The following is a 13,408-nucleotide window of genomic DNA, read 5'->3' on the forward strand; positions in this document are numbered from 1 at the left end:
GTTTGGTACATTTTAAAAACATTCTGCGGTCATCATTTTTCAGTCACGCTCTTTGTCGGTTTTGAGTAATGGGAATTGACTCTGACCCTCAGGGAGACCATAAAAAGGTGGGAGCCAAAATGAAGTGTTTCAGACAAAAACGGTGTGACAAAAAACAAGACATTTTGGTGAAGTTTGTTAACCTGTTAAACTAATTAAAGTAAGTTTTTTGTTGCTTCTAACACCTGGCTGGGACAGAAAGGGTTTCAAATCAATGAATCTACTGCCTCTCATCTCTCACTTTTACAGTTTGGGGGTAATATAGATGTCCTGTTAACCAATAGAAATATATTTTTTTAACGAAAAAATGTTCTCGATCACATACTGGATGGATTACAGCATAGCCTCTTCTTTCTGACACAAGCTGTCAGACTGCTTGATTTGCATACAGTGGCTGTCTGATTTGCTATGTGCTCCTTTGAGGGCAGCCCCATTCCTTCATGGCGCATCTGTCAGAGCAGGTTATTGCTTGTCGTGTGTGTCGGAGTGCATGCCTCTGTAATAGGTGAGAGTGAATTATGCAACTGAAAAGCTCACGGCAAGGATGCACGATGTGAATCATTTTGTCAAACTCTAAACAGCGTTTTTCTGCAGACTGTGGCCAATAGAGCTGTTTGTGGGTGAATCTCATGATTCCATACTCATGTGTTTGCCTCACTTTTGGCTGAGGGCCTCTTGTCAGATTAACCTAAGTTGATGTAAAAAAAATGTTTGCATTATCCACTTTCAAACAGCACTTTGTTTATAATTTTTCTACAGTACATGTGAGCACATTCCTAACCTCCCTATCAGTGGATTGCTGTTACCCAGCAGTATGCTGCCTTCACTGACTCTCTGCGCTTTTCAGGTGCAAGAATGCTCCCTTCAGTCCAGTGTGCTCTCCCAGGCTTAATGAACACAAGCTGTGCTGCACAGCTGAGATGTCATCATCATGTATCCTCTCACAGTTTAAACATGGAGTTTTCTCGAATCGGTTATAAGCATTTAAGGTCTTGCAGAGATTTCAGCACAGACATGTCAAATCCTCAGGCAACAAACAGCAAAGTAACATGAAGACCGCCCAATGCCCCCAGCCATAATTCAGTGGCAGCTTCAAGCTGAGATGTGGGCTCTTCAGAGATTTTATGACAAGAACAAAATGTTTTTTCTCTTAGGTTTCAAGGCCCTCTCTTAATCATTTTCTTAATTTTTTGTGCAGCAGTCTGGGATGCTTCCTGCCTTAAAGCAGGAGGCTCTGAGGGCAGGGATGCCCAGTTCAGCTTAGTTTAGCAATCAGCTTTTGTTTTCATAACTGAATTTTTGTTTTGTACAATTGTGAAGCCCATTGAGACAATTGTGTTATAATATTGGGCTTTTTAAATAAAATTAAATTGAACTGAATTAAATATTTAGTTTTAGTTTTACTAACAAGAGTCTGACAGAAAACATTTGAAATCATCTGTTTACATCTGCACTTTTAGAATTGCCAAAGTCACTGTCAGCCATACATATTTCAAAACAAATCAAAATATAAGGTCCATTGGTTCTTGATTAAATTCAGTTTACGCTGGTCAGTTCCTGCATGTTTAATTAGAAAAAATCGGACTTGTCTAAGCACCGTAGTAGACTTTTGTTGTTCTTCCCTGTTTTTTTTCCCTTTTCTGTCATTTCAAACTTCCTCATTTCACCTCATTCTCTCCAGGCCCCTTGCTTTTGCTTCTGATGTTCAGCAGTTTGCATGCATAAATGAATGAACAGAAGAACTGAAAAAATAAACCTCAGTTACATGCAGCCAGGGGAGAAAAACTGCACACTTGCAACTTCTTCTCACATAGATTTGACACAGTGAATGACTGATGAGCAGGGACAAACAGTGAACACAAACATGGCAGCAGGGGAAGCATGCACGCGTGTGTGTGTGTGTGAGTGTGTGTGCATGCATTGAGCACTGGACTTTAACTGTTGTACAATACATTATTAAGAAGCAGAGAAATACACAAAAACACAGGAGATGTTCTTATTTGGCAAAAAAAGCTTGTTACTTTTTGATGATGGTGTTTCATATTGATGACTGTTGTGAATTATGTGTTTTGTTGTCAAACAAGGACAACTTTGATTGAGCTTCATATTCCAGGAACTTAACTGTGACCTTTTGGATACTTTGACTTCACCTTAAACGCTGGTTTAAAGTAATTACTGAAAACTCAGTGTATCACTACAACATATCACAGTAATTTGTTTGTCTACGTTTTTTTCCATGTCTGGCCATTTTCATTTTGAAACTATATTGTTGGCCTGTCAGTATCTGAAGACTGTATGTCATTCTCCTGAGCTGGACATTTGAAAGTGAATTAATCAGATTAACCAGCATATACCTGCAGATATGCTCACATGTATGTGCTCATGTTTGTGCACATCTTGAAAAACTGGTAAATCCAGGTTGTCATTCGATGTCAAGTCTAATACAATCACACGGCCAAGGGAGCTCTATTATTCATGAGATCAATGAAGATAAGCAACCAAGCTTGATACAGGAAAGAGGACCACCCCATCCTCCCCAAAGTCCAACTCCTGACTTTCCTATTCTTTCATCTGGCCGTCAAGAGTCTTCCATCCTTCCATTTACAGTTCACTTCTTTGCAGAGTTTGACTCTTGAAAGTTGTGAACACAAAAGCCGAAAGGGTCAACCTCAAGGGACGCCAGCTGGTGAGAGACAGCCAGGTGCTTCCAACACCTTCACTAACAGGCCTTTAAAGCCAGTAGCAAAATGATAGAAGGTAAGGTGCAATAAGTGAGCCAAAACAAGGTGATAGAAAGTGATGGGGAAGGAGCGAGTTGGCGTCTGACCTCCAAAAATGACCAGAGGAAGAGTGAGCTTGCTTTGTGTTTCATGATTCCCTGAGAACATACGATCCAAACAAATAATTGCAACCAGCCAGAGTCAATGTAAAAGTCACACATTTAAATCACAGATAACTAAATAAATTAAAACAAATTAGACCTGATTTTTGCAGCCTACAGCGTTTGAAAAAATAAGTGCTGTACGAGTGCTTTAGTTCGGCCTAGTAGCAAAAATGTGGCGTTATTGTTTTATTTCTAACTATAGTTGATGTTGTAAGCCTTGGCAGCAAAAAAAAGAAGTTAAATAAGCTACATTTTAACTCACTGGACATACAGGGAATGTATGTTTGGCAGCACATTCAGTTCACTTCATATTTTTTTTAGTCAAACCTAAGTATTCTATATAGTTTAGCATACTTAGGTTTAGATTAGGCCTCTGACAGGCAAACATGAACAACAAATAGAGGATCTTTGCTTAGGAAATTTTTTTAATTTATAATTCAGAATCAGCAGAAAGAAAATATGATTTCATTTTAAAATTCCTATCTAAAATAACTAAATGTTTTCAACTCCACAAAGGAAAACCACACATTTTTTTGTCATTTTATCATAGGAGTTATGTAGTTTTGGCTTTAATTGTATGGCTCCTTAAAAAGGTTGGATACATTTTTTTTACAGTATTATGAATTCTGCATCAAATCTCTGGGTTTATGCAGAGGTTAAACAAAGGTAGGTAGCTGCCTGAGGTCCCTGACTGTTAAAGGCCCCTGTGAAGATATGGGCAAAACAACTTTTCCTTTTGGGATTTCACATGATATATCCATTAATTTTCAATGAAATATTTTAATTGGCTGTTTGATAAGGAAAGGTCTTAGTATCTTCCTATAAATCTACAAATGCGTCAGTGCAAGCGATTCAGTGAGGCAAAATTGAGCTTGATTAAAAACCAACAGCTAATTGAAATAAAATGATTGAATCTTCTGAGAAAACAATAGCCACAAGAAGGTTTAGATTAGGCCTCTGACAGGCAAAAATGAACAACATTTTAATTGCAGTCTACTTAAAGCTAGCAGGTTTTTTCTTAAGGCAGAGTGCTGATGACAACATCTTTAAACAACCATATTTTTCATTTCAAGATGTACTAGTTTTCTTAGATGTACTAGTTTTCTTAAAAATCTAGCCACAGGGGTTGCAAGCCAGTTGCCTCTGTGCCGGTCCCAAGCCCGGATAAATAGAGAGGGTTGCGTCAGGAAGGGCATCCGGCGTAAAAATTGCCAAAATAACCATGCGAATCATCCACAACACTTTTGACATACCGGATCGGTCGAGGCCCGGGTTAACAACGACCGCCACCGATGCTGTTAACCTACAGGGTGTCGGTGGAAATTTGACTACTGTTGGTCGAAGAAAGAGGGGAGGCAGAAGGGTCCGTGGCCAGAGAGAGAAGGGAAAAGGCAGGAACATAGGTTTGAGAATAGGGACTCTTAACGTTGGCACAATGACAGGGAAAGGCAGAGAGCTGGCAGACATGATGGAGAGAAGGAAGGTAGATGTACTGTGTGTGCAGGAGACAAGGTGGAAGGGCAGCAAGGCACGTAGTATTGGAGGAGGATACAAACTGTTCTATCATGGTGTTGATAGGAAGAGAAACGGGGTAGGTGTGATTCTGAAGGGGGAGTTTGTAAACAGTGTTCTAGAGGTGAAAAGAGTCTCAGACAGGATGATGAGCCTAAAGTTAGAAATTGAAGGGGTGATGGTGAATGTAGTCAGTGGGTATGCGCCACAGGTTGGCTGTGAGTTAGAAGTGAAGGAGAGATTCTGGAGTGAGTTGGATGAGGTCATAGAGAGTATCCCCAGAGGAGAGAGAGTTGTTATTGGAGCAGACTTTAATGGGCATGTTGGTGAGGGCAACAGAGGTGATGAGGAGGTGATGGGCAGGTTTGGTGTGAAGGAAAGGAATCTGGAGGGACAGATGGTGGTGGACTTTGCGAAGAGGATGGAAATGGCTGTAGTCAACACTTACTTCCAGAAGAGAGAGGAACATAGAGTGACATACAGAAGTGGAGGTAGGAGTACTCAGGTGGACTACATCCTATGTAGACGAGGTCATTTGAGAGAGGTTAATGACTGCAAAGTGGTGGTAGGAGAGAGTGTAGCCAAACAGCACCGCATGGTGGTGTGTAAGATGACTCTGGAGGTCAGGAAGAAGAAGAGAGGGAAAACAGAAAAGAAGACCAAGTGGTGGAAGCTACAGAATGAAGAAACTTGTGAGGAATTTAGGCAGAAGTTGAGGCAGGTCCTGGGTGGTCAGGATGAGCTTCCAGAGGACTGGGAAACTACAGCAGAGATTATCAGGGAAACAGGTAGGAAGGTGCTAGGTGTGTCATCTGGAAAGAGGAAAGACGGTAAAGAGACTTGGTGGTGGAATGAGGAAGTACAGGAATGCGTCCAGAGGAAGAGGTTGGCTAAAAGGAAGTGGGATGTAGAAAGGACTGAGGAAGGTAGACAGGAGTACAAGGAAGCGCAGCGTAGAGTGAAGAGAGAGGTGGCAAAGGCCAAACAGAAAGCTTACGATGAGCTATATGACAGGTTAGACACAAAGGAAGGAGAGAAGGACTTGTACAGGCTAGCCAGACAGAGAGACAGAGATGGGAAGGACGTGCAACAGATAAGGGTGATTAAGGACAGAGACGGAAAGGTGCTAACAACCCAGGAGAGTGTACAGAAAAGATGGAAGGAGTATTTTGAGGAGCTGATGAACGAGGAAAATGACAGGGAAAGAAGGGAGGAAGATGTGGTTGTTGTGGAGCAGGAAGTAGCAGAGATTGGAAAGGATGAGGTTAGGAAGGCTCTGAAAAGGATGAAGAGCGGAAAGGCCGTTGGTCCTGATGACGTACCTGTGGAGGTATGGAAGTGCTTAGGAGAGACAGCAGTGGAATTTCTAACGAGGTTGTTCAATAGGATTTTAGAGAGTGAGAAGATGCCTGAGGAATGGAGGAGAAGCGTTCTGGTTCCGATCTTTAAGAACAAGGGTGACATGCAGAACTGCAGCAACTATAGAGGAATAAAGTTGATGAGCCACACAATGAAGCTGTGGGAAAGAGTAGTGGAAGCCAGGCTTAGGAAAGAGGTGGAGATTTGTGAGCAGCAGTATGGTTTCATGCCCCGTAAGAGCACCACTGATGCCATTTTTGCTTTGAGAATGTTGATGGAAAAGTACAGAGAAGGTCAGAAGGAGCTGCATTGTGTGTTCGTAGATTTAGAGAAGGCGTATGACAGGGTGCCGAGGGAGGAGCTGTGGTACTGTATGAGGTCGTCTGGAGTGGCAGAGAAGTATGTCAGAGTAGTTCAGGACATGTATGAGAGAAGTATGACGGTGGTGAGATGTGCTGTAGGTCAGACAGAGGAGTTCAAGGTGGAAGTGGGACTACACCAAGGATCAGCTTTGAGTCCTTTTTTGTTTGCTATGCTGATGGACAGGCTGACAGACGAGGTAAGACAGGAATCTCCCTGGACAATGATGTTTGCGGATGACATCGTAATTTGCAGTGAGAGTAGAGAGCAGGTGGAGGAACAGCTAGAGAGGTGGAGGTTTGCTCTGGAAAGAAGAGGCATGAAGGTCAGTCGTAGTAAGACAGAATACATGTGTCTGAACGAGAGGGATCAAGGTAGAAGCGTTAGGTTACAGGGGGCTGAGGTGAAGAAGGTGCAGGAGTTTAAGTACTTGGGGTCAACAGTTCAGTGTGATGGGGAGTGTGGAAAAGAGGTGAAGAGGCGAGTGCAGGCAGGTTGGAGCGGGTGGAGGAAAGTGTCAGGAGTGTTGTGTGACAGAAGAGTGTCAGCAAGACTCAAAGGAAAGGTGTACAAGACAGTGGTGAGACCAGCTCTGCTCTATGGGTTAGAGACGGTAGCAGTGAGACAGAGACAAGAGGCTGAGATGGAGGTAGCGGAGATGAAGATGTTGAGGTTCTCCTTAGGAGTGACCAGGTTAGACAGGATAAGGAACGAGTACATCAGAGGGACGGCTCATGTTGCCTGTGTTAGCGACAAAGTCAGAGAAGCCAGACTGAGATGGTTTGGACATGTTCAGAGGAGGGATAGTGGATATATTGGTAGAAGGATGTTGGAGATGGAGCTGCCTGGCAGGAGGGCAAGAGGACGGCCAAAGAGGAGATACATGGATGTCTTGACAGAGGACATGAAGTTGGCTAATGTTAGGGTAGAAGATGTTCATGATAGAGTGAGGTGGAAAAGGATGATTCGCTGTGGCGACCCCTGATGGGAAAAGCCGAAAGAGAAAGAAGAACTAGTTTTCTTAAACTTAAAGAAGATGTATGAAGGGTACAAGTTAAAAAACATAAATAGTAAGGTCAATAAATAAAGCTGTAACTTAAATGAACCGTATGCTTGATTAAAAAAAACAGTTTATAATTTATTGTATTTTGTACTGTTTTACAAAATTTGTTCTCTTTTTTGGGGCAGACTTCCTACTGTTTTTAAGGAGATTGAAATGGTACAATCTTTGGCGAGTCAGAACTTCTTTTAAATTCAAAAACCTGAATCCAAAAAACATGTATATAAAAGATAAATGTCATGAAAGCATTTTTAAAATTATAAATGTAATTAGCTAAAAGTGATTTAATGTTTATACATGTAACCCTTGTGCTATCCTAGGCACTTTAACATTGGGAGTTGGGTCATCTAGACCCACTAGACAGTGCGCTGAACCTTTTTTCTTCAATGATTTGTGATCTTCACTGGTGTCCATGGATTACATGAAATCTTTCCACCTTTATCCACCTTTGTCATGGTAGGGAGAAGAACATGTCAATGTAAGGGTGGGGTCATCTTAGATAGCACAAGGGTTAAAAACAGAGCACAGACAAAAATACAGATGTTCTTCATTGTGTTCATTTGATGGATTAAAAGTTGATGAAAGAGCCACGCGATAATTGTGAGTTTTTTAAGCAAAAATGGCTAGACAAAATTTAAACTGACCTAACAGAACAAAAAAAGAAACAAATCTAACTGAAGACAAGACACATGAGAGGTTATATATTGGCCGATCAGACAATTGACACAATTGGGAGGGAATTGAACAGAATTTTAAACATCTGTACAATTAAATCTTTATTTTACAAGGGCTATGTTTACTCAACAGAAATAACCTACAGACAATTACACAAAGTTTAGCTCCATATATTAACCAAAATGCACAGAAAATTCCAGTTCATCTGGCACTTCTGGATGGGTCCTTAACCCTTGTGCTATCTTGGATGACCCCCACCTTACTTTGATGTGTTATTCCTGCCATGAAAAAGGTGGATAAAGGTGGAAAGATTTCATGTAATCCATGGACACCAGTGAAGATCACAAATCATTGAAGAAAAAAGGTTCAGCGCACTGTCTAGTGGGTCTAGATGACCCAACTCACAATGTCAAAGGGCCTAGGTGACAAGGGTTAAACCAGATAAATTCCACTGGTTAGGAACCAGAACGTTTTTCTCCACATACAGTACACTGTCAGAAAAAAGGGTACGGTTGGGGTACGTTTGTGAACACTTAGGGTACAAATGATGAATTTGTACCCTAAGTGAGTCATAATTACACCTTAGGGTACTCATATGTACCATTTAAGGATAAAAAAGGTACAAATATGTTTCCAACCATCAGAGGGCCCATATTTGGACCCTTTATTCCACAAACAAAGGTACAATCACTTGTGTGACAAAAGTAATAATTCAAAGTGTATGAAACGTCACCCAAAATCATTTAATACGTTGTTGGTAATTTGGAAAAAATGCAAAAAATAACCATATATATTTAAGAGACCACACATCTTTTATGACTAGTTCGGAACAGTACACAAGCACATTATATTTTATTGATTGTGCAGAGCATCAAGATAATAACTTTTAAACATGTATTAGTGTGAGCCTGTTTTGTTTTTTTACTTATATAAGAGCTGTTTTAAGTTTTGCCTTTAATTTAGAGCAAAAGCACAATGTAGACAAAATTATTTGATGTTTTTAACCTTATATGGTGTACTTTAACTTGGCTTAAGTTCAATTTAAATTTCTAGTCTTTGAGCTGTTAATTTAAGTTATTTTTTTTCTAATCATACATTCTCATAAAAAGTAAATTTCTCTGTTACTACGTTACATTAAGTGTACATATTAGTACCTTTTAGCTTTTCTACCTACACAGGAAAAATGAGAGAGTACTTTTTTCGGAGTTACCATCAGTAATTTTTATTTAAGTAGGTGTAAAAACGTAGAGGAAATATGTTGGAGTAAACCAGCGAGACCACGCCCACTCTACTTTCTTAAGTTTCGTTTCTTCCGCCATTTTGTTATCCCGCAGCGGCCGGAGGAAGATAGAGGCTGTGACTGAGGTAAGTCTGCTAATTGCTCAAAAATAAGTTGGAAACTTGTTTTAAGCGGGTTCGGTTATTTTATCTGTAAGGAATAACTTTTTTGTAGAGGAATGCTGCTATTCCACCGTGTATGTGCCTGTGAGGAGATTGCAAACTACGAGCAGGAGTTTGCTAACGGTTAGCCTCAGCCGTTTGAAGTTCAGCTAAATGCAGCCATTAAATGAATTAAGCTGTTGTTTTTATTGGTGTTGTACCGCGTTCCGTTAAATACATTGAAATATATACATTTTATCACTAGATAATTCTGTCGCCGTTTTACCGATGTACGCTGGCGTTTATGCACCGGTTGTTGTTGCCCCCCCCCCCCCCCCTCCTTTTCTTTTTCTTTCTGTCTTTCTTAGTAAGGAAGCCAGCTACTTTTGAAATGACCAGCTCCATAATTCCTGCTGATATTTATCAGGTCCGTCGAATTCAATGCGTTAATCATTTGAATCTGTAATGTGTAGGAGTCCAATAACGTTTTTTTACACCCCAGTATGGCAGTCCTTCCCATTTATATGTCAGCCTGCCTTAGCTGCTGTGCGCGCGCAGCCACCATTTCTCGAATGCAAGACAGTGACAGAGACTGTTTGGTTGTCATGATCGCTCATTGTTGGTCAAGCGAAGTTTACACTGTGTTGTTGATTTTGATCATTCTCCTGCAGAGATTTTTTTTTAAATGGAGGTCCGTGATTCCAGATACTCGTCACGATTTCCCATACCAAAAACTCATCTATAAACCAGGAAAAAATAAAAAAATTTAAATGAACTTCCAAGAAATAAATCTGTAGGCCCTTAGAAGCCAGTGCATTGTCGTCAGTGTTTTTTTTTTAGCAGTTCTACAAATCCTGCAACATTGCTGTGGCAGCTAGTGTGAACTGTATATTTGCCATTACTATTTTAAAATGTATACATTTATTTGGAACAGGGCCTAGATCTGAATAAATGCTGTGTTGGTACCTTTTGGTGTTGTAATGTTTTTTCTTTTTTGTAATATATAATTTTTTTTCCCACCAGGAAAGATGCAAGCTGTGAGTGAACATGTCGAATACCAAAAAAAAAAAAAAGTTTTGAAGTTCAGCTGACCTTCAAATCCTTTTGGGAATGCGGTGAGTGGAAACATCACAATTTCCAGCATTTTTCTTTACAGGAATCAGTCAACTTTGTGGATAAACTGTCAGCTGTGATGCAAACAGATTTTTTTAATTGCTTTTTAATTTAAAGATAATGAATGTGTTCACAGCTGCCAAAAAGTTCAACATCCCAACCTTGGACTTGAAAGTGTTTGATGACTCAAAGACACAAGTTGATGAGCAGGTTTTTGATCTCCTGTTGAAAAACCCAAACCTTGGTGTGTTGGAAATTTGTCTGGCCGAAGATACAAATCCAGAAGGTGAAGTTTTTCTTTTAAATTGTAATTTATCTATTTTGTTTTGAATGGTTTTGGGTAAATTCCCCTTTGATGCCTGAATTTATTTCCAAGGGAAATAATCTGTGTTTTTGCTTTCAAGTACATGCTAAATTAAGAACATTTTTGAGCTGAAGAGTTTTGATTATGTATTTGCATCAATAGGAGTCTAAGGGTTAATGATTTATTTGGCAGGATAGTGTAGGGAACAAAAGACGGGAAAATAAGTGAGTTTTTTATCCTATTGCTGTCTTAGACAAGATAATAAATCTGCTAAACTGTTAAGTTGGTCAGTATTTAAAAATCTTTTTTACTTTTTTTGTTTTTGCTATCACACTCATTTAAATATTACAGTAACTGAAAGCTTTAATACTTTGACAGATCAGCCGAGTTGTCCTGCAAAAACCTGCAATACCAGTTCAAGTGGAGATACTGAAGTGGACTCAGATGACACAATAATATTACAACACAGTCCTACAACAAGACGAAGAGTTGAAGACGCCTCTCTTGCCAAAGTAAGTAAATAATCTATTCACAAAGTCATTTCAAGCATTCAAAGTCAGGCTGTCTTTCCAATTCAGTTTAGTTGTCAAACAGTGCAGTAAGGCAGATCATCCAAACTAGTTTAAAGTTTTCTAGGGAAACAGCAGATTGCACCGAGTGAGTAAGTCACAACACATTGAATACATTCTGGAATACTGTCCTCATCATACAAACATATAATTCTTCTGTATTTCCTTCAACAAAGCTCTAAATAATTAACAAGATATTGACTATACGGGCGACAGTGGCTCAGGTGGTTTGAGTATTCACTCAAATTGGGATGAATCAGGAACAGACAAAATAAATGCAGTTTGAGGAAGGTCTCTATTGTGACGCACCACATGAAATGAAGTGGGTCCGAGTCCCTCTGCTCTGCCGTATTCTGATGCGTCCACTTGCAGACAAACAGATCCATTAACATCTTCATCATACTTGTCTGAGCTTGATCTAAACTATGGCCAGAAAGCTTCAATATTGCTCACCATTTTGGTTTCACCACTAATGTTAGTTTTAGGTTGGAAGGACTAAGCTAGTGGGAGAGGGCGTAAACAAAGGGATGATTGGACATCAGCAGAAGGTAACTACTGTGTCAATAGCCCCGCCTACAACTCAGAAGTTAATTTCTGATCAACTCCAAACCATTCTGCACAAACTGTCTTTAAACATCATCTCAAAGTGCTTTAACCCCAGTAATCAGTGATTGCAGTTGTATTTTTTATTATTAATATGGACTTTTAAATTTGATCCAATAGGTGGTTGCTGTCATTGGTGAGGATGCATCATCCGTTGAAGGTCATGTGAATGTCCTGCATATCCTGTACAGCAAAGTGCGAGAGGATATACTAAAGAAGTACCCTTTCTTGAAGACAACCTCAGGGGTCAGTGACATTTTAAATCAGTTCTCAGCTTAAAATACATTTTGAATGTCAATATAAGCTGAGACATCTGCTAAAATGAACATTAACAGCTTTAACCCAATGGTAAAAACATTGTAATTTTCTAAACTCATATATAAATATATAGTCATTCAAGCCAAGTAATATTTATACAATGAGATCACTAAAGGGAAATGGCAATGAAAGAGGCAACAAAGAATATTAGAATGTTTTATGTCTTTTGTTTGTTTTAGTTGAAGTGAATGATTAATTTTCTAATTTTTTTTTAATTTTCAGTTGTTTGATGTTGACCGAATGCATCCATCACCTGTCAGTTTAAGCCAGCGCTTCAAAGACGGCGTTTACCAGTATTGTGCCAAAGGTGCTTGAGCTTGTTCAAAGAAAAGCTCCATTAGCCAAAGTCTCCAAAGAAGCAAGAGAAGAGATGCTTGCAGAGGATCTACTAGGTATTGACATAAACGTAATCCTTGGTAATCTTTAGTGTGTTTTATAGTTCTTCTTTTTAGAATTTGTATCAATATTATCTTATCACATTTATGCATTTTATTATTTAAATTATGGATTTAAACTTGGTTATAAGTTTACTTTTTTTATTATCTATTTTTAGAAAATGTAGAATGCAGTAGAAAGATGTACTTAAAATGAGGTCTAGTGCTTCTTTTGTTAATGTCACAAGTTTTATTTCATGGTTTAAAAATGGTAACTGAAGTGCTATGTGCTGTTTACAATTGATCAAATGTTAAGGTTATAGTTACAATGAATGCAATGTGAACTGAAGGAAAAATATAGATTTTTCATTATTGTAAAATTGCTAATAATTGTAAATATATGCATCCTGTTGTGAAACTGTGGAGCTTAAAACATTCATACTGTGAAATGTCAGAATTGTAATTGTTTTGAATGTTTAATAAATGTGATAAACAGTATACTGGTCTTTTAATGTGCTGTATCTGGTACAAATTTGCCATCAAAGGGTACAAAAGGCTTGTCACTGGGGCAGTACCCTTAAAAGAACAAATTTGTACCTTTTTTAAAGGTACATTATGGTACCATAGCACTATAAGGTACAATTTTGTCCACAGAGGTACATATTTGCCTTTGAAAGGTACATACTGTAAGGGTACAGATACGCACCTATATGAAAGGGTACAACATTTGTACCCTTGAGGGTACTGCCCCAGTGACAAGCCATTGTACCTCTAAAGGTACAAATTTTGCACATTTTTTCTGACAGTGTATATCTCAAAGAAAATTAAAATGTAAAAGGGTAAAATGGAAATAATTTC

The 13,408-nt window shown here is 39.2% G+C and overlaps 1 long non-coding RNA gene across 1 annotated transcript; it reads left to right on the top strand.

Annotated features, from left to right (window-relative positions):
* The first annotated feature begins 8,949 nt into the window (after nucleotides 1-8,949).
* Nucleotides 8,950-13,048, top strand: LOC144984390 (uncharacterized). The gene is made up of 6 exons (XR_013648028.1): nucleotides 8,950-9,254; nucleotides 10,293-10,384; nucleotides 10,519-10,668; nucleotides 11,065-11,198; nucleotides 11,979-12,104; nucleotides 12,399-13,048. It is a non-coding gene; the product is annotated as an uncharacterized LOC144984390 (long non-coding RNA).
* Nucleotides 13,049-13,408: the final 360 nt, after the last annotated feature.

The sequence above is a fragment of the Oryzias latipes genome, chromosome 16 (genome assembly GCF_053564925.1).
Source record: "Oryzias latipes strain Hd-rR chromosome 16, Olatipes_Hd-rR_3.1".
In the NCBI taxonomy this organism is placed as follows: domain Eukaryota; kingdom Metazoa; phylum Chordata; class Actinopteri; order Beloniformes; family Adrianichthyidae; genus Oryzias; species Oryzias latipes.